Source organism: Choristoneura fumiferana, chromosome Z (assembly GCF_025370935.1).
Source record: "Choristoneura fumiferana chromosome Z, NRCan_CFum_1, whole genome shotgun sequence".
Taxonomy (NCBI): domain Eukaryota; kingdom Metazoa; phylum Arthropoda; class Insecta; order Lepidoptera; family Tortricidae; genus Choristoneura; species Choristoneura fumiferana.
In genome coordinates, this window is record NC_133472.1 from 35,742,497 (window position 1) to 35,766,773 (window position 24,277).

The 24,277-nt window shown below is 34.9% G+C and overlaps 1 protein-coding gene across 1 annotated transcript in view; it reads right to left on the reverse strand.

Annotated features, from left to right (window-relative positions):
• Positions 1 to 23,817, reverse strand: part of LOC141435870 (putative fatty acyl-CoA reductase CG5065) — a 36,887-nt gene extending 13,070 nt beyond the window's left edge. The window contains exon 1 of the mRNA XM_074098709.1: positions 23,733 to 23,817. The gene's annotated coding sequence lies outside the window, so the exon portion shown is untranslated. The remainder of the gene's footprint in view (positions 1 to 23,732) is intronic.
• Between the last annotated feature and the right edge of the window lie 460 nt (positions 23,818 to 24,277).

The window sequence follows — 24,277 nt, forward strand, 5'->3', positions numbered from 1 at the left end:
ATGTGTGTGTGTGTGCGAGTGTGTGTGTGTGTTTATGTGTGTCTTATTTGAGGACATGTTTGTAGGGAATATTGTTATCTGAAAATAGAATTAACAGGTATGCAAACACTTCGCGTAAATTGCCTAACCATTGTACCTACTCGTAACAAACAGATAAAAAAAAAATCGTGGACGCAGCTTGAATATAATATTCTCTAGGTATGTATTCTTATATGACGCTACAGCTGATATTAAAGTCAATTATAGACTAACGCATTCGACGGACGTAAGACTCCTGTGACCGCAGCACTCGTAACTATTGTAAGGTCATAATTACTTCGTCATCTTTATTCACTGGTTCTATTATTGTATCATATCATGCACGCTATAGTGATAGACCCGGAGGTGGTGACACAAAATATTAGATCATTGGTACCAGTATGCCGGTTCTTCAGGGGTCTAATTACGGAATGACAAAAAAGAAAATGAGGTCATAGCGCTGGTACCGACAGCCCAATCGCGTGGGCGTTAATCGAACGTGTCGGATAAATAACGAGTGTCGAACGATTTGTTCCACAAAAATGCTTGTATTTTCCGATAGTCGATAAAAAAAGATGGCGGTAGCGTAATGCCATACTTCTCCGGTGTGACTTACAGCCCGCCATACCGACGCGAATACATTAATTAAAAAAAAAACAATTCAACCATTTGTAGGCTATTTTTTGCGCAGCTAATCATCGTCGAGTAGCCATTCACGAAATACACCATGCCATACTTTTCTGGCGGTTCCAAATGGCTGCCATACCGCCGCAAAGGAGTATTTTTTTGTTATTCCGTAATTAGACCCTTGAAGAACCACAATACTGGTACAAATGATCTAATATTTTGTGTCACCATCTCCGGGTCTATGAACGAGAATGAAATCGGACAGAGTAAAAGTAAGAACATTTTAATGACTTTAAGCCCATAAGGGCCTATGCGCACAGCGTATTTTTTCCATGGTTAACGCGCCTTAACGCGCTTCTAACGAGATATATACGTTAGCTTAGAGCTGCGGCGACCCTTGCACGAAAGGGACTGCGACCAGAAAAGTAAGTATATGTTTTCACTGAGACCCTCACTGTCGTAAAGTCGTGCAATGCTTGATCACAATGCACAAATAGAATGTCGCACAGCCGTGTATCGCTTGATCATACTTCGCATAATGGTTCGGAGAAATGGCATGTCGCACAGTCCTGCATCGCCTAAACGCATGTCGCACAAACGAAATTTCGACCAGACACGTGTCTCACTTCAGTAATAAACCCGTGAATACACAGGGGCTGATTTACGCACAGGCTATCTAATAAGGCTTATAGGCTCTAGCCGAAAGTAGGTACTAAGGGGGCGGCTGGCGCGAAGCTGAGCTGAGAATTATGAGTGAAAAAGAGGTCACCATATCAGTGAGGTATTATTGTTGTTGAAGCGGGGGGGGGGAGGGGGTGTGAATATTCACCATTATAGGGTGCATAGTTAGCCTAGGGCGGTTAGAAGTCTAAATCAGGCACTGTGTATACATACAGCAATATGTCATCAATTAATTACAAAAATTAGATTCTAGAATAAATCGCCCTAGTTAGACGTAACGTTTTTGTTTACGCACCAAAACAAAAAGGAATTACAATAGCAAATCACATGTTCCACTGGCCCTTCGTGGAGTAATGTAATAGGCCTCTCACTTTGCGTAACCAATTCGAGCGATCGTGATCTCGGTTGCGTCAAAAATTTTACGCCGAAATTGTTGCTGCTACATAAGTTCGGACACAAAGTTAGAGCCAAGTTCTATGTTTAGCACTGTCGATGTGTGATGTAGGTACGTACATACCTCATAATATCCAGTGTAAGAAATCGTCCTGGTAAGCGTTCAATACTGGTTAAGCATTCGTTAATTTTTACCATTTTTTTTTAGATAAGTAGTCTTTATTAGGGTCAGTTTGTGCTAGTCGAATTTCAGCAACTTCTAGTGATCGGATTGTCTTTTTTAACCGACTTCAAAAAAGGTTGTGATCAATTCGGTTGTATTTTTTTAAATGTTTGTTACCTCAGAACTCCGTCATTTATGAACCGTTTTGAATTTTTTTGCGATCGTCTAGGAATGTCTTCAATTAGGTCCCATAAGCACCAAATCAGGATCTGATGATTGGATTTCAAGGAAATCGAGGGAACTAGTAGAAATAATAATAATATCATCTGGTAAGTATTAGTTAAGATGCATCGATATATATGTACAGTCAAGGGCATAAATATATATACGTTCCCAAGGCATCAAAAATACCTGCACAGTAGATTAGCCAGAATATCTGTACCGTAATCCGAGCCAAAAATATGTGATCATTTAGTTAGTCAAAAAATCTAAACATTTACATTGTCATAAATTAAATGTACAATGTCAGTCAAATATATGTAGGCAATAGGAGGCCATAAATATCTATACACGCTATCTCACATACAAAGAACAAAACCAAGCCAAAATATATCTTATACAGTCAAGGGCAATAATATCTACACAGTCAAAATATTCTATACAACAAACAAACAAGATTCTAATTTGAATTATGACAATCACCGAAAAGAGCACCGTTCTGTCATGATAGCTTTGTCCTTTTCATTTTGATCGTGACGTCATTGACGTGTCATTGTGTTTCCTTTCACCTATTATTTTAGATTCTGCTTACAGCTATATGCCATACAAGATAGGCAAGAAATAGGGCAAAAATTTCTATACACTTTAGTACCTTGTCACTTTAAACCACTGTGACAGTTCATATATGCAGTTCAATATGACGAAAATAGACAAGGTACTAAAGTGTACACATATTTTTGCATAATTTTTGCACATAAATTTAAAGTAGGTGTCGACCTAAGTACCTAATTAGGTCACTTTTAGAGCCTCTTTAAAAATAATTTATACTTGTAATGAATCGTTGACGTATAGCCGGGCATGTGCTGACTCGTATAGCGAGTTTATTTTGATCTCTACTTATGAAAAAAATAAAACAAATTACTAAAAGCTACATTTTTTATTTGAAAAACTTTAGGTAAATTACTTCATCATAAAAAAGGCTACACATTTTTTTATACTTAAATTACCTACGTTCATCATAAAAAATCCACATTTCTTCATATTAACAACCTAATATTTTTGTATACCCTCCATCTGCATCTTCACCGCTTGCAACGGTCTTTCAGGTCGACCTTTGATGCATGATTCCTTACATTTCTTCTTCTCTATACTTTTTCACCCATAAATATATACAGTACTCCTCTAAAACAAATAAAAGTAACAATAAATCAATGAATACCAGTTTGCTACAAAAGGGGTATTAAAAAAAACATTCGGATCACTCAAATGTGATTCGGCGCACTCACCATTACACCTAATCCTCAGCAATTGTATATGGAAATTCTGTCTTCCACATCATTACGATGCGGTGTTTTATATGGTCTGAAACACCTGTACATTAATTTTAAATATTTTCGATAATATCAATGTGTACGATATCCCGAATAGCATTAAATTACATTATTGCACATAACATAAATCAAAATTGACGCATATCAATGGCAAACTTGACATTCGAATACATTATTATCATTAAGTAGGTACGAGTACTAAGTGGCCAGTAATTTTAGTGCTGATTAAACCTTTTAAAATAGTTTAATGTGAATGATACTTCGAATTATGTGTACATATTAATGCCCTTGACTGTATAGATATTTTTGGCTTGGGTTGTTTTATGTATCTGAGAGCTGCGTGTATAGATATTTATGGCCTCCTATTTGCCTACATATATTTGACTACATTGTACATTTATTTATGGCCATGTAATGTCTACAGCTTTTTGACTAATTAAATGATCACATATTTTTGGCCGGATTACCGTACAGATATTTCTGGCTAATCAATTGTACAGGTATTTTTGACGCTTTGGGAACGTATAAATATATTTATGCCCTTGACTGTACTAAGTAGAATATATGTCAATGTTAAGATGACTATGCAGATATTAGTCAACGAAAGTAGAGCCAGCAAAAAAAATTGCATAAATATCTTTTTTTTTCAACCTGAGGCCGTAGGTACCTATCGCCTAACGTTTCTGACGCTCGCGATCGCAATCAAGTGACAGTTTTTGTATGCGAAATCTGACATTTGATTGCGATCGCGAGCGTCAGAAACGTTAGGCAATACATACGGTCTCTGTTGCTTTGAACTAGCTTTTGAAAAACGAAGACAAAATATAACTGCATATTTCTGTATCAATTTTGTAATTTTATACTTATGTTTGTACCTAAGTATACTGATTTTTGTAGTTGTTGCTTTGTTATTTTGACAGACTAGAAATCGGCATGGTAAATAATACATATTCTAAATAAAATTATAAGATTAAAATAATATAAAAAATTACAGACTAAGTACGGAAATAGGTGAAAAATATTTTCTAACAGTTTGTAGTCGGTGCTTCTACATAAACCAGCAGTTATAATATATAGTTAGTTTGTAGGCGTTCTAGGCACGTAAATAAAAGAAATACGGTGTGATGTATGTATTCGTAGATGTATTTCTGTTATGTTTTAATTTTCTGATCTACTTTTGATGCACCACCTGTTGTAAACTAGTCCTTCCTTCCCTTCTTTCTGTAAAAAAGGTTGCCTGGAAGAGATCGCTCTAAAGCGATTAGGCCGCCTACTGCTTACATTGTAATTTTTTCTCTGTGTTATCTGTTTTCTGTATCGCTTACTATTTCTGGTGTACAATAAAGAGTCTTTGTATTGTATTGTATGTTAAATGTACGCTGACGCACATCCGTTCTTGTTCGCTGGTACTCGTAGTTTGTATCCCCACAAAAGCGTTTGCGTTTGCGCAGCGCGTGTTTGCACTGAAAGCGAATATGAGCACGACTAGGTTAGTGTCAATGGTACGAGTACCTAAGCAATTGACAAGTTTATTACGAACTGAAACATCGTGAAGGACTTCATCACGTCTATTTCAATGCACTTTCCTGCCTGTCTAGACAGTAAAACAGGCAGACATAGCAAAACTGCGTAAAAAAAAACTTAGATGCATAGACATAATTTGTGGATGACCTCTTATCAATTCCGTTGAATTTTATTTATTATTCATTGTAGAAACCATCTATAGGTATTAAAAATTTGTTCGGCACTAAAAAAAACACGTTTTTTTTTCTGGGACAAGTATTGTATCAAACTATTAATATTTAACTGACTAAGAGAAGAAAAAGAGGAGGTTATTAATTGAATTGTTTTTTTGTTGTTTCTTCAGAACTTCGTCATTTGTATTATATTGATTATATATTGACTTGAACAATTTATATAACCATAATTATTATGCTGTGTGTAACTCCTAGTGCATAACTACCTACATACTTGTATTATTATACAACGGGAAAAAAATACATTACGCACGCATTTGTGTTTAAAAGCAAATAAAATATTTGTGTTGTATTTAAGAACCGATTTGTAAAAAAGATAACATATTTCATCTCGTCCTATACATAACTATAATACGTACCTCTGTAGGGCACAGTCCCGGCAATGGAAATTTAGTTAAATCTCGAAAACACGATTCAACTCCTGATTTTTTTAATGGTTTATCTGCGGGTAAAGTCATTTCAATAATTAATTCAGATAAGGACACCGTATGTGAGGTCAGGTCAAACAGATATTTTGTTGTGCGTATACCTTGAACTAAGGGCCAGGGCTGTTAAACCTTGACTTCCAATGAGGCTTGTTCACACTCTTACCGTACTAGCCAATTAATCTAATATGTTCCTCAAACAATTTGCCAATCGAAACTACGCATCATACAAGAATTCTAAGTATTTGCAATGTTTGACTAACTCATGTAAGCGTCGCGTAGGCTTTTAAATGTGATTTACTTAATCTCGATTTTATTATCACCGACTAAACATCCATTTAAAATTCAAATGGGTACTTAAGTGATTGCTTCATGCTCAAACTCATTTTAGGGTTCCGTACCCGAAAACTCTAAATGGACCCTAGCTATTTCTTACACCCACGCTCGTCGTCTGTCACAAAGGCTGTGTGGCAGAGCTTTCACAGACAAACGATTGTAGATCTTCAAATTTTTAGAATATCACAAAGCATCTTTTTGACCCGAAGTCACAAATTATGAATAAATATTTTTAAGGGAGCTACCCATAAGCACAGAATACCATAAGCTATAAGGTGGCGGAAAATAAAATTACCTGTCCCATCGAATGAAGTATCGTTGTTAAGAGCTGGTTAAGTAGACAAAGGCCATGTATTTTTCGTTTTAAAAGACAGGAAAAAATTGGAATGAGAAGCCACCAAAGGCATATTAAACACCCAACATAATTTAGTTCCGTAGAACTTTTTAACTTCCTATTGACATATCAACTTGAAATTGGATGATAATGTTGTTACATTATAATGTTGCGTGTTGTTAAGCCTCTATTATATTGACACAAATAGGTACCAAGATATTAATAAATTTAAATTATATTTTTTCATTGAAATTCCCCCATTTTTCTAACTAACTAGAGATATACGGAACATTCGGTGCGCGAGTCCGACTCGTATCTGGCCGTTTTTTTTATACTAAAACGTCTCAGGAAAGTTTGTCTATAAATGAAAGTTGACCCCACCCACGTCCTCGTCAGACGAGACCTATTTTATTTATACCAAAGATTAAAGTTTTTAGTTTTTTCATTGTGTTTCTAAATCCGATTTACTGTCATTCGAAGTAAATGGAAAATCCACTTGAATTGACCATTTTGGACTAAAATGAATACCAGCCAAAGTGAGTTTTATCAAAATGTAATTGTGCTGAAAAATATTTCGAACAGATTTTCATTGTAAATTAATTAAAACCGAATGGAATGTTTCCATTATAAATTAGGAGCAAAATTAAATACGTAATAAGTGAATGTAGTCTAAATCAAGGACAAAATTAATATGTAGGCTCAAAAAGAGTGATTTATGGTTAAACATTATTATAATCCTTGAATGGTGACTGCCACATTTAGCAACATTTGGCAAGAGTGTTTTTTAAGTTACGTATTTAGTTAATGATTTATAGTAATATCCCGGAATTTGAAGTCAACTGCCGGCGAATTTAACAGTTTTACGCGTGCGAGACCACGGGTAATAAATATATCTACCCATAAAATAACTTAAATTTCAGTTATACCTAATTCCAAAAGTGTTCTTAGAAAAATACACAAATAATTTTAATATTGATATCAGTACAATACCTTTTATACACATAGATGATCGTTATTGATTTATTGTATCCTCTATAATATCTGCAGGGCTTCTACGAAATTCGAAAATCGAAGCAGGGAATAATTAGTACCTAGTATAAATATAACACATTACTTACTTAAATTTTATTTTATTCATGTCATTTATTTTTATCTCATTAGTCCAATTTAGTTTAGGTCGTCCTATGATAATTATTATTCTACTTTGATAACTATTATATTGCCTATACGTTTCTAAAAATAGATACATTTACTATAAAAATCTTTGATATATGTATCTTAACCTGACCTCGTGGAACGGTTCTTAATTTTAGTACGCTTATTTAAATTCACCTTTTCGTAACAAGAACGTTCGTATTTTGTAATCGTGGGCTAACTACCTATGTGTAGAACGAAGCATCAAGATAAACAAAACAGTTTTTTTATAAAAAAACTAGCTGTTGCCCGCGGCTTCGCTCGCGTTAAATTTGGGGTAACAATTAACATACATTTACTTTCTGCGATCCTTTTTTTCGTGTTTTGATTGATTTTTTGGAGGATTTCATGGAAATATATGTAAATACAGTAAGACGTTGTTTTAGACAGATGGTGCACATTTTGGAATTCAAAAATCAACCTATTAATTAATCATTCATAATTCGTACCAACTCTGAAACCCTGTTTCGCTGAAACGTTAAAGACGTTAAAGTACTACGCGTTTCTTTTGCCGGCGACTTCCTACACGATATAGGATATAGGATTGTATCTCGAGAAATTGTAAAGTCCCCGCGGGACATGAATTACTGTTATGATCTATTTTAATATTCTTAATTGTCGATGAGAGACATATTGTAGCTTTCTATTATTAAAAGAATTTTAAAATCTGCCCCAAAATTGAATTCACTTATTTTTATTCTGCGGAAATTATGCATTAAAAAAAAAAAGAAATCTGTCCATCAGGGATATTGTAGCTTTCTATTGGTAATAGATCTATTTAATCAGCTCAGTAGTTTCAGAGATTACCCCCAACAAACAAAGAAACAAACAAAGTTGAGATATTTTCCTATTCCATGGGATTTTCTAAAAATCTTTCCCTAGTGTACCTCTGTATTACTTTAGGTCCATCTATGCCAATTTCAAGTCTCTAGCACCAGTAGTTTTGGCTATGCATTGTCTGTCAGTCAGCCAGTCATGGTACTGTTCAGGTAGAGTTAGGTATAGAGCTATAAATAAATCAACCCTGAAGTTGAATTCACTTTTTGCTATCCCGCGGGAATTGTACGTTTTCCCGGAGAAAAGTAGCGTATGCCAATCAGGGATAATGTAAAATATATTTTTAAATCAACCCCAATGATGAATTTACTTATTTCGATCCTGCGGGAATTTTACATTCTTTTGTAGAAAATCAGCCTATGTCAATCAGAGATACAGCAGATTACTATTAGTGAAAGAATTTTTAAAATCAGCTCCGAATTTGGATTGTCTTGCTTAATTCTACCTATCCTGCTGGAATTTTGCATTTTCCCAAAGAAGAGTAATCTATGCCAATCAGCAATAGTGCAGCTTTATATTAGTGGAAGAATTTTTAAAATCAGCTCTGAAGTTGAATTCAGTTTTTTCTATACCATGGGAATTTTGGATTTTCCGAAGAAAAATGGCCTATGTCAATCGAGGATAGTCAATTATATCATATGAAAGAATTTTTAAAAGCAGTGCCAAAGTCGACTTTACTTATTTCTATCCCGCGGGAATTTTTCATTTTCCCGGAAAAACGTATCCTATGTCAATCAGGAATACTGTAGCTTACTTTTGATGAAAGAACTTTTAAAATTAGACCCGAAGTTGAATTCACTTATTTCTATCCCGCGGGAATTTCGCATTTTCCCGAAGAAGAGTAGTCTATACTAATGAGGAATAGTGTAGCTTTCTATTGGTGAAAGAATTTTTAAAATCATCCCCGAAGTTGCATTCATTTTTTTCTATCCCATGGGAATTTTGTAATTTCCCGAAGAAAAAGTAGCCTTTGTCATTTGGAGATAGTCATATCACATAATATGTAAGATTTTTTTAAATCAGCTCCGAAATTGAATTAATTTATTTCTATCCCGCGGGAATTTTGCATTATCCCGGATAAAAAGTAACATATGTCAATCAAGGATAGTGTAGCTTACTAACGGTGAAAGAATTTTTAAAATCGGCTCAATAGTTTCAGAGATTCGACTACAAACAAAGAAGCGAAAAAAGTTTAGATATTTCCCTATCCCGTGGGAATTTCGAAAAATCCTTTCTTAGTGCGCGTCTACATCTCTTAAGGAATATATATTCCAAATTTCAAGTTTCTAGCCCCAGCGGTTTGGGCTGTGCGTTGATCTATAAGTCAGTCAGTCAGTCAGTCAGTCAGTCAGTCAGTTTCTTCTTTTATATATATAGATATAATATAGACGTACCAGCGCTGATCAATGCCCCAGTGGTTGTTATACTTTATCTATCTATCTAATGCCTTTAAACAAGCAATTCTTGTATATAATTATATATTTACATATATGTATATTTCGGGGATCTCGGAAACGGCTCCAACGATTTCGATGAAATTTGGTATGGGTTTTCGGGGATGAAAAATCGATCTAGCTTGGTCTTATCTCTGGGAAAACGCTTGTTACTGAGTTTCAGCCCGAGCAAAGCTCGGTCGCCCAGGTACTGTCATTAACAATAGTGGTGTCATTTATTGAGCATTAGCATATCGAACACTGTAGGGCATGTACCTACCTACCTTATCTTAGGTATGCATTACGATATCAGCCATAGGACGTACGTCCACTGTTGATTATAGCTTAGGTCTCCCACCACAGACCTCTAGTGGCTTTGGTCCAAAGCGGCCTGCATTCACCATGAACCTGCGGCTTTAATCAGGTCATCCGTCCATCTCGTTGGGACATTACGATGAATATATAAATACACGAAGGGCAATAAAATCTTATGCTACAAAAAATATTAAGATTTTATCACGTAGGTACCGAACTCTTTTATAGATGATATTATTATGATGCCGCGATCGGAATAAGAATGGGCTAAATACCTAAATGTAAATTTTATACAAGTTTATGAAATGACAGTTAGTGCTTAATGTACCTACCTACTCAACGGATCGTGATGAAATGCGGTATGAAGACAGCTGAGACCCTGAGAACTATCTTCTTTATACCAGAAAATTGTACCAAGTTCCCGCGGGCACGAATTCTTTACACACGAAATCGCGGGCAATGGTTACAGTGATCGTAATTACAATGCTTACAAGAATTAATTATTATGTTAATAGAGTACACTGACATGCACTAAGTACGTAGAACAGATGCGATGTACCGAAGACGGCAGTTACAAAACTTGATTTTTTATATGTATTACCAAACCACCTCGACATACAAAGCGGTTCGCCATATTATATACAGTTTGGGTTGTTGCGTGACTCTAAAGTTGGAGCCAAAATAACTGAAGTAATTTCACTATAAGCTTTTGTTACAAATTTAATTTTTCATTGGAGCTTTTTGCTGGCTGTACTTTTTGTGGACTGTACTTGCACTGTCATCCTAATCTATATTTCCGTACCGAATTACAAATTTTAGTTCAATTGGATCAGAAAGTGGTCGAAAACTACAAAATGCCAACTTCATTATGCCAGTCCCAGTTGGCACATCGGTTGTACTATTATCTATTCTGTGATATAAGCTAGTACTCGTATCTAGAGCGTTATTTCTATAATATCAGTAACAACAGTGCTAAACATATTTATCTGCCAAACTGGTTCAGTTAATATCGGTCCCGACCTTAGAGTTTCGTATGCGACAAATAGTCAAACAAAACTTTATGCCTTGTGAATCATTCGCACAACTCGAGATAAACCATAAACTAAAAACCCGACACTATTACACGGACAATTCCTGTAAAAACATGTACGTACAGTACAGAGCATTTTTTCTTATAATCCAGAGCGCAAATATTTTACAATAAAACAGGAAATAAATAAATGACTACGTGTGCAAATACCTACTGCATAACTTGTAAATAATGGTGACCTCTAATGGTCTTTAAGTAACGTAACCTTGACGGCGAAGATAACTTTTTTTCTTAAACCTACTTGTACCTACCTCTACCTACTTGTAGGTACAAGTTGGCATTATCTGTGTATATTAGGTTGATTTTAAAATAAAGGTTATTACAATAAAAATAAAACAAAAAGCAGAAATAATACTAAATTACGTTTTTTATTAAATTATTTCTTTTAAGTGCAAAAGATCTAAGATACAATATTTTAACTGCTTGAAAGGTTGCTTTTTCCGATACAGAGACGTTCATTATTGAGGAGTCCTGGTGCTTCATCACCCGTTTGATTTCACTATATGCATTACGATGAGCTTAAATTGCTTAGCATCTGTATTAAAATAACTGAAATTCAACCCGTGAAGTACTTGTCGCTCAGGTGGTCAAATGTACCTAATCTTCATCATCAGTTCCACTTCACCAAATGATGATTTTCAAGAGCAAATGCACGAGTTACTATACTACTAAATATATCGAAATTACCATAGTAATGCCCCTACAACTTTGAAGAGTTCCCTCGATTTCCTTAGGATCCAATCATCAGATCCTGATTTGGTGCTTATGGGACCTAATGACCTATGAAAGCATTCCTAGACGAAAGAAAAAATTTTTTTTTCGAAACAGTTCATAAATGACGGCCGGAGTTCTGAGGTACAAACATAAAAAATAAATACAACCGAATTCTTCTTTGTGCCGAAGATGCTGTCATTAGTTCATTTTATGATATACGCGGGCTTCACACGCGTAAATCATTGGACACAGCAGTTGAATTGAAATTCCCAGATTTTACAAAATTCCCGTTTGAATTCCCAAAAATTACATTGTGATTTTCATTGACGTTGCAATAAAAATTACCATGCCAAATTTCATGTTTTAAGCCCAGTGGTTGTTAATATAAGATTTATCCCTATCCCGTGGGAATATCGGGATAAAAAGTAGCCAATGTGTTATTTTGACTGATTGTATACATTTTGACGATCCTTTTGTGAATTTCTTGTAATTAAATGACATGTGTTTATAATATATTTTTTCAAAAGGTAATAAATAAATCGAATCTGATCTAATCTAAACGAATCTATTCAAATGTCCAGCTATCTATAGACCAAATTGCATTCAAATCCGTGCAGTCGTTATGGCGTCAAGGAGAACAAAACATGCACACATACATATTCTCAAAAACTTTTGCATTTATAGTATTTGTAGGAAAAGTTTTTGTTAAAAATTTCAATACCTACAAGATTTTTGAAAATGAAAAAAAAAACTTTATTGTCTAACATTAATGTTACACTGTTATATGTTTTGATCTTATGTTGTACTTTTAACTATGGTAATATTAACAATATACGAGTATATTCATGTTGGCACTGGGTACCAAACTCAGCACAATGCTGACCACATTACGTGACCAGCGCTGATTTTCAGTTTGGCCCCTACACGAGGGGTAATATTGGTTGAGGTATTGTTTTTGCGTTGTGTTCGTGTATGTAAATTTATGAATGTATGTATATATGTATGTATGCATGCGTGTATATATGTATGTATTTATCTATGTGTTATATATATGTATAATTAGTATTGTAGTGGTTCCATGATAGTATACCGGGTGTGGCCTGTAATACGAGCAAAAATTATAATATAGGTCGTCCTCGTCAAACTGAATAACATTAGTTCAGCGACTTTTAAAAATAATGGAGTCTTTGACTTTTCCTTTTTTCATACAAATTAAATACTGTACCCCTTCCCAGAACACAACTGACGTCGCCTGTCACGCTACAAATATCAAGCATTTGGCTTTACATTGCTTCTTCGAATAAACTTAAAAAGTGTAATAAAAATAAAAACTATTTATTTTTAAAAGTCGCTGAACTAATGTTGTTCAGTTTGAGGAGTATGATCTATGTTTTAATTATTTGCTTATATTACAGGCCACACCCGGTATATAAATAGGTAGAATAAATATAAGAACAAGTATAGGTGTAGTATTACGTAGAATTTGACGTCTGAAGGTTAGGTTAGGTTAGGTTAGTCCGGATCCTGTATCGGTGTCCATAGAGTATCCGCATTCAATTTCTGCAGCTCGAGCAATATTTTGTAACCGAAAGCTTACACTTACTTGAATCATCATTTAGTTTGAATATGTGTACCAAATTTTAAGTCAATCCGACCGCTGACAGTGGGCTAAATTCGAGATCCAAGATTTGACCCACAAATATTAGTATACAACATACATATAATGTAGGAATATTAGCTAACACGGCAAATTAAATAAAAGCTTGTATATGTAGACGATGTAGGCGATCGAATATGTTTTAAAAATACTATCCCGTGACAGTGTTGATGTAGGTACGTCACATCATGTATTAATGTCACACTTACTTGTGAGATACAAAATTAACCATCTACTTTTTAACAACTGTCTAATAGAAACAAAAGGCGATCGAATATGTTTTAAAAACAAGTCTAATAACGATCGGTTTCCCATTATGACACTTAAAGTAAAGACACCCTTATTTTATTTCGGTAAATGTTTAGTGAAGCAAATGACCTCAGACTTTGCAGTTGACGCAATACTGAGCCGCGCTGAGATGTTCAAGGTTGGAAACAGTTAAACCTGACCTTTGGCAAGCTGCTGGCAAGCGATGAATGGCTGCTCGCTACTGATTCTTACAAAGTAATCACTTTATAGCTACGTAAATAAAATTGGTAAATTCATTCATACTTGCTAAACAAATGACAATATGCAGAGCTTGCAACTCTTGTAAGTGGAAGGGATCCATGGATATCAAGTTTAAAAACTTGCTTCTCTTTTTAACTCCTCGATGCAAAAAGAGGGGTTAATCAGTAGGAGTGATTGAAGCCCAATGTATAATTAAGTATGTAGGTGAGGTAGACGACTATAGGTCTATTCCTGCTGGCTCGTGCTGAGGCACGGACTTCAAACAGGTAGTAAATTAGTTTCATGGTTATTGTAGTCGGTTTAATTTTTGGTTACTTATAAATTTTAATTTCATTCATCAAAAAAAAAAACTAACTGCTAACATTGGATATTTTATGAGATACCTACAAATTTGTACCTGCTTAATAATCAATGCGCGAGTCCAACTCGCTCTCGGCTGGCTTCTCAGTGCTAATGTCGAATATACACGGTGATTTTTAATCGGTGATCAGAAGTTGAAAAGTATTAATAAACAGCTAAAATTTATTACAACAGGCGAGGTTTGAAGCAAAATAGCTCTTTTTATTCGACTGGATGGCAAACGAGCAAGTGGGTCTCCTGATGGTAAGAGATCACCACCGCCCATAAACATCTGCAATACCAGGGGTATTGCAAATGCGTTGCCAACCTAGAGGCCTAAGATGGGATACCTCAAGTGCCAGTAATTTCACCGGCTGTCTTACTCTCCACGCCTTAGCTTATTGTTTAATTAATTACAATTAGTTATTATATTAAAACTAATAACACTCGTATACATGGTCATCCTACATTTATTATTGAAATGAAGTAGGTAGATATTTACGGGTATTCCCCGTACCTAAGTCCTAGATTCTTAGAGCCTAGACCTCAAATTCCACGACTTTGACAATGACAACTATTACTCATAAGTTTGAAGTATAAAGCAAAGACAAAAAAGTTTTTTTCGAAATAAGAATATCAAAGGTAACATTTTTAACTTAAGAACAAGAAGTAACCTTTCCACCAGAGTTATAAAAAAAATATAACAAAATGGAGTGGACCTATAGTCATCTACCTCACCTACGCACTTTGCATTGGGCTTCAATCACTCCTCTGGCTCGTGCTGAGGCACCGACCGACTTCAGACTGTTAGAAAATTATTTTCATGGTTTTTTGTAAACGGCTCAATTTTTTTTTCTCGCTTAATAATCTAAGATACAATAGTTTAATATCAACTGCTCGTCACCTTTTACGAAAGATTGCTTTTTCCGATGCGGAGACGTTCATTATTGAGGAGTCCTGGTGCTTCACCACCCGTTTTACCATATGCATTACGAGGAGCATAAATTGCTTAGCAACTGTGTCAAAGTAATTAAAATTCAACCCGTGAAATACTTGTTATTGAGTAGTTACTCCGATGATCAACTGTGGTCTTCATCATCAGTTCCATTTCACCAAATGATGATTTTTAATAGCAAATGCACGAGTTACTACTAAATATATCCAATTTACTAAAAGTGTCCCTACAACATTTGAAGAGTTCCCTCGGTTTCCGTAAGATTTCGATTGATTTTCGAATCTGTTCATAAATAACGGAGTTCTGAGGTAACAAACATAAAAAAAATACAACTGAATTGATAATCTCCTTTTTTTTTGAAGACGGTTAAAAATAAGGTAAATCTAACTTAACCCAATGCATATCACATAGAATTACGAATGTTTGTGCAAATGTGTGGGTCTCGTATAGGTAGTCATTCACGATGACGCGTGCCGTGATTCTTATTATAGGCACAAGGTATATGTATTTATCTATATACGTATTTTTATCCGTTGCCTAGTAGGTATCCATAGTACAAGCTTGGCTTAGTTTGGGACTAGGTCAATTGGTGTTAAGTGTCCCATGATAATTATTGATTTTTATTTATTTAATTATTAAATTCTTGACTAAATCGAATAATATCAAATGTAGCATTATAACAAATGTTGTTATATCTGCCGAGCCGCACTTGTTTATGTCTATCCTAGTTAAGTAAGTCAAGTGTAAATATTATAATTATAAAAATCAGCTCACGTGCTACAGACATTGTATCTGTACACATTGCGTAAATGTAGCAGACCTTCCGTTGAACCAGTATCGTTCGTATGCAATATTTTTGGACGCGTATTATGTGAGGTCAACCAATTTCCCAATATAAAGCATAGGTACTTAATAATTATTCAGTTGCTAAAGTGGCTCCGAAGCGGTAACGTTTCGTGTGCTCTGCCTACCCCATTTGGGCATACAGGCGTGATGTTTGTGTATGTGTGTGTGTGTGTGTGTGTGTGTGTGTGTTGTGTGTGTGTGTGTGTTGTGTGTGTGTTAGTAATGTGTGTGTGTGTAATGTGTTGTATACATACTTTATTCAATTATAGTAAACGATTAATCATTCAAATTTGTATTTATCCTCTAGACTTAACAATAAATATTTAGGTGTTATTATTTTTGCATCAATCGCAAACATCGCTACTGCTAATTGCTGTCAGTCAAATTATCATAGGATTATTTGTAATATAATCTATATCAGCAGTCAACAACTAAATGCAACGTTAAATGAACTAAATAATGTTCTTCAGACTGATCCTCTATGAATTAACTTAAATATTTATCTAGACACATTTCGCAAATTTCTACCTAACACAATTATAAATTATTATACACAGAACAAAACAACAATAACTAAATAATGTCTCAGATCCTCAGTTACTTTTTTACTAGATATATCTATGTGTTTTGGAATGAGATGAAAAGAATGTAGTGTATCTAGGCAATAAAAACATGTGTATATATTATACTCCACAAAGCCTCAAAATATGTACGGTCAAAAGCATAAATATATATATGTACCAAGAGGTCAAAAATATCTATACACCTTTAGGCCGCATGTATATCCCATCCCAGCCTATATACGTCCCACTGCTGGGCACAGGCCTCCTCTCATAACAAGAGGGCTTGAGCTATAGTTCCCACGCGGGCCCAGTGCGGATTGGGAACTTCACACGCATAATTGAATTGCTTCGCTGGTTTGTGCAGGTTTCCTCACGATGTTTTCCTTCACCGCAAAGCTCGTAGTAAATTTTAAATGTAATTCCGCACATGAATTTCGAAAAACTCAGAGGTGCGAGCCGCATGTATACATCAACCTTATGTTTAGTGGCATATGGCCGGTTGTAAACGTCCGTTGTTTACACCGGACATCGGACCGTTTTTTCTGCCGGACTTGCGGTGTTGTATGGCTTACAATGAATGTGTACTATATTATTATGCACTGGGCACTTGTCCGGTGACTTAATTATCCGGTGAATGTACACACATTCATTGTAAGCCATAACACTGCAAGTCCGGCAAAAAAAACGGTCCGTTGCCTGGTGTAAACAACAGACGTTTACAACCGGCCATATGCCACTAAAATATTTATTTTATTTGTTTTTTAGTATTTGATGTTATAGCGACCACAGTAATTGATAATTTGTGAAAATTTCATGTCTAACTATTACAGCTCAAGATAGAGCCCTGTGACAGACGGAAAGGCAGACAGACAGACAGCGGAGTCTTAGTAATAGGGTTCTGTTGGCACCCTTTGGGTACGGAACCCGAAAAACTTTGTTTCTGACAAACTATCTTTTAAAATATAGGGTGATTCGAGAGACGTGACCAGGACCAACCCTTTTAGCTTCATTTAGCGAAGGGTTCTAATCGTACCAGTTTCCTCATTATCACCTATTAACTTCTGGCAGCTGTGCTATTTTTTTTAACAGACTAACAAATAAATGTCAAAATTCGCAAAAGGCAATTCATATTTCGCTTTGCAGTGTTAAGTATTTAAATTAATAATTAAGTAGGTACTTACTTATTTCAATCTGTTAGGCATTTAGAAAAATTAGCTGAAATCTGTGAGTGTAGCCGGCATGCGGCAGTTTAGGTACCTACTAGGCCTAGACATTATTAGTAATATGATGCATTTAATTTTCAGAATGGTCAATGTAGTTTAAAAATACGCAACTTACATCATAAAAACAAGTCTGCAAAAATAAATTTTGGTATAAGCATTTTGGCTGAGTCCAATTTTTGTTTACCGTACTTGCATTGTCCTCCAAATTTCAAGTCAATTCGATCACTATGATTACAACAATTTGTATACAACTACATGCATACATAGTTACACACCAGCATTGAAAGTAAAATAAAAGCCTGTACTTAAAAAGAAAAGTCTTAACTGACTGATTGATGGTTTGCAAGTATTTTGGCATTTTATTACGTACCTACTGCATTCTGATATCTAAAAATATTTATTGTGGAGTTGCGAATATTTATTAATTATATTCAAATTAATTATTTGCTACAGTCCGGCCAACCTTCGAGTTTGTTTCCCATAAAAAGTGATTTTCCATCGTTATTTGATACGAGAAGCGCAGCGTCCGTCTCCCTTCGACCATGTCCGTTGCGCAAAGAGCCAAAAGGTCAAGGCATCAATTTGCCGTAAAACGATATTAATTAAAAAAGGGGCGAAGAGTGTGTCGTACACGCGCAGGATAGGGTTCCGTAGCCATTACGAAAAAATCATATAATATTTTTCTCCGGATTTCGTATTGTGTACTGAATCCTCCAAGTTTAATCCTCCTATTTTGTACCTTAGGCTGCTATTTTACTCTTAAACTACTAATAATTCTCAAGCAATCTTAGCCGCTATAATTTTCCTTGTAAGTTTGATATATTTACTACCATTCTGATTTTTTTCAAATTTTTCCACCAAGCTGTTTAGATTTTAGAGGGGGGGGGGACGCTCGATTTCAATGAAAATTTGCACTTTAAAGTTGATATTTGAACAGATCAATAGAAAAATTGTCTTATCAACCCCCAATGGTTTTAAAAGACCTATCTAACGAGGTAACGAGGTATCGAGGTATCGTGGGGTACCACAATGTAGGGTTAGTCGAGAAAAAAAAAACAACTCCTGTTTACGTCTATGGGAGGTACCCTAGAATTTTATTTTAACTTTTTTTTATTGTACCACTTTGTCGGCGTGACTGATGTGTATATTTATGTCAAATTACAGCTTTCTAGTACTAACGGTCTCTGATCTTACCCGCAGACAGACAGACAGACAGACGGACAGACATGTCGAAACTATAAGGGTTCCTAGTTGACTACGGAACCCTAGAAATTAAACATGAAATGAAAGTTAGTGAATTTCTTTGCAAATATTAAGAGAAAGTACAGATATTTATAAAATAGGACGATAAAAAAAAATTACCTATCGTGTAGTTATTTGAAAATGTAATATTTTGTAAGCACTTATGTAATTTGGGGTCGCTTCTTGTCATGAAATCGGAAACGTGTTGTTAAAAATTCATACGGTTATAATAATGTAAACGTTAATTTAAGTACCTAGGTACTACTACAAATAGTGTTTCGGAACATTTCGATTAGATTTAAAAAGTTTTAAAAAATTGCACTTAAATAACGTGATAGGTACATAAAGGACCGTTAGTGTATCTCTGAAAATAACGCAGTGATTTGGCAAACTGTATCTAACAATCGGAGTCTATAGCTCAGAATTGCAAAGTACAGTGAGGTGAGATGTAACCAAAACAGTAGAAATTTTATGATTTGCACAGCCAATAAATACGCGAAATATGTCCCATATAATACGTAACACCCTATGTCATCACAGGTAGAAACACTACATCTGACTAGTTTGGTGTACAGTCAAGGTCATAAATGCACGTTGTAAATATATGTTACAAAAACGTAAAAAATGTTGCGATTACACTTTTATGCCTACTAACCATAAGGTCGGAGTACTTATTTGCTGAGATGGCTGTATATAACTACATATGTACGTATTCATATATTTGCCCTCCTTGATCATGTTTGTGTAAATTGTACGTTTTTATTGCAATACCATACGGACTGCATCTGTCACAAGTCCTCACTCCAGTAAATTCTGTCTAGTCGTCCACTTTATGCCCTTGACTGTATGTATTCACATTGCAAGGTATTTAGTGTGTAGACAGGTATGTTGACATCTTTTGAACAGATTGATGCAAGTGCTAACACAGCTGAGAAATAGCCTACTGCTACCAACTCGACGGTAACTAATGTTAAAGTTAAAACTATTAAATTGAATTGATCGACGTCAATTTTTAACCCACGAAAAAAAAGGAGGAGTTTCTCAAGAAGACCTTATATATTATGTTTCTTTATGTATGACCACGCATAATTTTTACAGAGTAGTCCGATTTTTATCTAGGTACCACTTTGAAGTTGGTGTCTCAGCACTAGCCAGTAGGAGTAGACCTATAGTCGTCTACCTGATGGGCTTCTATGACTCCTCCTGGCTCGTGCTTTGGCACCAACTTCAAACTAATACCTAGATTAAGTTTAAACAAAAAAAGTTTATTATATTTTGCATTTGCAGTTTTTATTTTTACTACATAGTTTTCGAGAGTTCTTGGATTGAACCGTTTAAAATCGGATTAAGTGCTTAGTTATGCAACAATGTTACAGTGTTATTTATTCATAATTTTATTTGAATACGAGCTTACACTGACGGTGTTTTATTAATGTGCTGTTATTACTAGGTTTCATTTAGTTTCACCTGTCCCGTTGTCTGTCTGTCTGTCTGTCTATAGTCAAATCTTACAAGTTAAATTCGACCAACTTCCATTAGTCGGATTGTCTTGATATTTGGTATTTACTTATGTATATTTGTGTCAATACAATAATCTGGTACCTAGTGACTTCCTGGTAGTCCGGCCAGGATCGTCTCCGCAGAACGGTTAATGGCATCGACTTGAAATTTGGTACCTATGCAAAATGTAGTTTGGGTGACAATGCAAGTAAAGTTGTCAAAAAGTACAGTAAGCTTGTATTACAAATTATTTTATAACCAAAAACTTTGAACGTTTAAAGTAGGTAGTGAAGTGAGAGAGGTATTATGCATCTATGTATGTACGTTCAAAAGCATAAATATATTACGTTACCAAGTCGTCATATATATATCTATACACCTTTATTCCACTAAACATAAGGTCAGTATACTTATACATAATTTGACGCTATGGGTGTATATATTTTTGCATTCGACTGTACGTAAAGTAGATACATGTACCTACTAAATTTAAAATCAATCGGAAGTGGATCATAATTTACTTGGAAGAGTGTAAAGAAATAAAAGCCAAAGTTCAAAACAGGTGACAAAGGCAAGGTACACGTCTACACGTAAATACAGATAACAAGTCAAGGGCAAAAATATGAGTGACGTTAAAAAATCCCATCTCACTTCTCTGTCAGTTTGTTCGTTTGTTACTTTACCACGTCTAAAACGCTGAACCGATTTAGATGATTTTCGGTATACAGATAGTTTAAGTCCTGGGGAAGGACATAGATTAGTTTTATCCCAGAAAATTGCATAGTTCCCGCCGAATAGCGATAACCGAATACTACGCGGACGAAGTCGCGGGTAACGGCTAGTGTAAAATAAATTGACGTTTTACCTACTTCATTGATAATACGTAAGTAATATTTTTTATATTTACAAATGCATTTCAGAATTATTCAGTTTACAGACGTGGGCATGACGTGATTTTTAGGGTTCCGGAGCCAAAATGGCAAAAACGGAACCCTTATAGTTTTGTCAAGTCCGTCTGTCTGTCTGTCTGTCTGTCCGTCCGTCCGTATGTCACAGGCATTTTACTCAAAAACTACAAGATGTATATCAATGAAATTTGGAGTACAGATGTCTTGTCAAAGCCGCTATTTCGTTTTGTAGTTCAATTACAAATATAAATATTTATAGGGGGGCACTCCACTACACGTAACAGAATTTGAAAAAAAATTTTTAACTCGCATCAACGTGTGGCAGATAGTTCGACAGCTCTTTTGAAAAGATAGTTAGGTTTCTCAAAAACTTTTTTGATTAAGTGAAGATTTCCGGAAATAATCGCTCCCAAAGTAGCAAAAATTGTTTCCCCCCTTCTATCTTGTAAACCGTTTGTCCAAAAAATATGCAAAAAATATGAAAAGGTAACGCTTAATAGATACTTTCAACGAAAATTGGTTTCAACATGATCGGATGTACGCTTCTCAATAAAAGGTAAGTGCCGTGAAGATACGCTCTTTTTCTGGTAATAGATTTTAAGACTGAAGTAAGTGTTTTAATTGTATTATAACGCACATAATATTACTTGATTTTTTTCGTAATGGCTACGGAACCCTATCTTGGGCTTGTCCGACACACTTTTGGCCGGTTCTTTAAACATTTCATTTGGTCTTTATAATAAATGTACCTATGTACCTAAAGGTATCTATAAATATTGAAATATCTACTTTTTTATTATTTACAATATTAACTTGTACCTGCTGTTAGTCAATTAAAAATTGTTTTAATTTCGTTACTTAGTCGTAAGAGATCTATAATATTTATTTATTGTAGGAAAGGGACTTGGGACGTTAATATAGATATTTGACTATTAAACTATTTAGGTACCTACTAAGAGAAGAGTCTTTAGTGAGTAAAGTAGATTTAGAACTATTTATGTATCTACTTGGCTTTAGTAGTAAAATAAATAAATAGGTTGGTAGGTTTTTCAAGGAAAATATATTTTCAGAAAATATTAACTTGCATTTATGTACAGTTTTTAAAGTAATTACTATAAATCGATAAAAAGTTAAATGGTTGTTTACATATTAAAAGCTATTACGTATTCTTACTAACTTTCGCCATTTAAAAAAAATATTTACCGCACGAACTTGAAATTTCACCTATCAATTTAGTTCAATTTCGATGACTTTTAACTACTTGCCCGTGTGGTATTCGGTTATCGCGCGCTGTCCTTCGGGAACTGTGTTTTTTTGCGGGATAAAAAGTAGCCTATGTCACTCTCTAACCCATAAACTATATCTATGCCAAAAATCACGTCAATCCGTAGCTCCGTTACGATGTGAAAGACGGACAAACACACAAACATACAAACACACTTTCGCATTTATAATATTAGTATGGTATTGCAGTTATATACGATCAAATCATAGGATACGGAACTCTAAAAGGCCAAAAATTATACATTACAATATCCGTTCAGAAAGACAACCACAGTAAAATAAATGCAACGTATAACTCGTTAGGAATAAATATTGACTATGTTATAAAGTGGAAATTATTCTGAAAATAAAGTATATAATCTTTTTAACACCATTAGAAATGAGATAATAAATAAAAGATAATTTCTGCACGTCTGTCGTTCTTTTATACACTGAAATTTCTAATACAAGATACACAACACGGCTACGGCGGTTTAAGTACAGTCAAGTGTAAAAAAGTACCACAGACTCTTATTCCGACGCAAATGGCCGTAGTAGTAGTATCATATTTTTGAGTGGTTCGAATAGATACTACCTTTTTCTATGAAAAAATCTTCAATGGTTACAGAAAAACTTACGTGATAAGTCTACGTGTTAAGTGTATAAGTTTACTGAAAGTTTGATCCTCGACACTTGCATCGCACATAATAACAACACGAATATAAAAGAATAAACAAAAGTGAATGCGATTAAGTAATAATAACTGGACCTTAATAGAAAACGAAACGGAAGAACTAATTTCGGCGATTCGTTTCTAGAACGCAGCGTCGTTGCGTAAATTTAAAAACAAAAAACTTACCGTGTATCACACGGTCTCCACGGCCTTAGTACAACCTGCCTCGCGCACTGTCAAAACAGACTGGCGTGCGCGCAGCCTCCGCGGTGCTTTTTTACTAAAATCGTTGCTTCCGAAATAAAAAAGGCGAGCCAATAATAAAGGGCCCACGATTGCTAAGACCAAGATATTCGGATGCAGAATATTCAAAGGAAACTTACCATCTTTTCCGCGCGAAGTTTGCAAAATGAAATGTAAGTAAAAAAAAAATAGAGCACCTTTTTTGAAATATTAGAAAAGTAATCGTTAAAAAAAATTAGTGCAAATGTCATTTATTACGAATACCTTATCTAATTTTACAATTTTTTCAAATAATTTTTTTGATCCATCCTGGTATATATTCTTTTATTAAAGCAAGATACTAAAATGACTTTCATGTGTTACCTATTTTTTACATCTTATAAAATAGTGATGTGCCACAACCGGTATTACTGTAAAGTTTCAGTAAGTACCTATATTATAATATAAAATGTTAACAATGAACGGATCTGTGACGTACTAACACATAG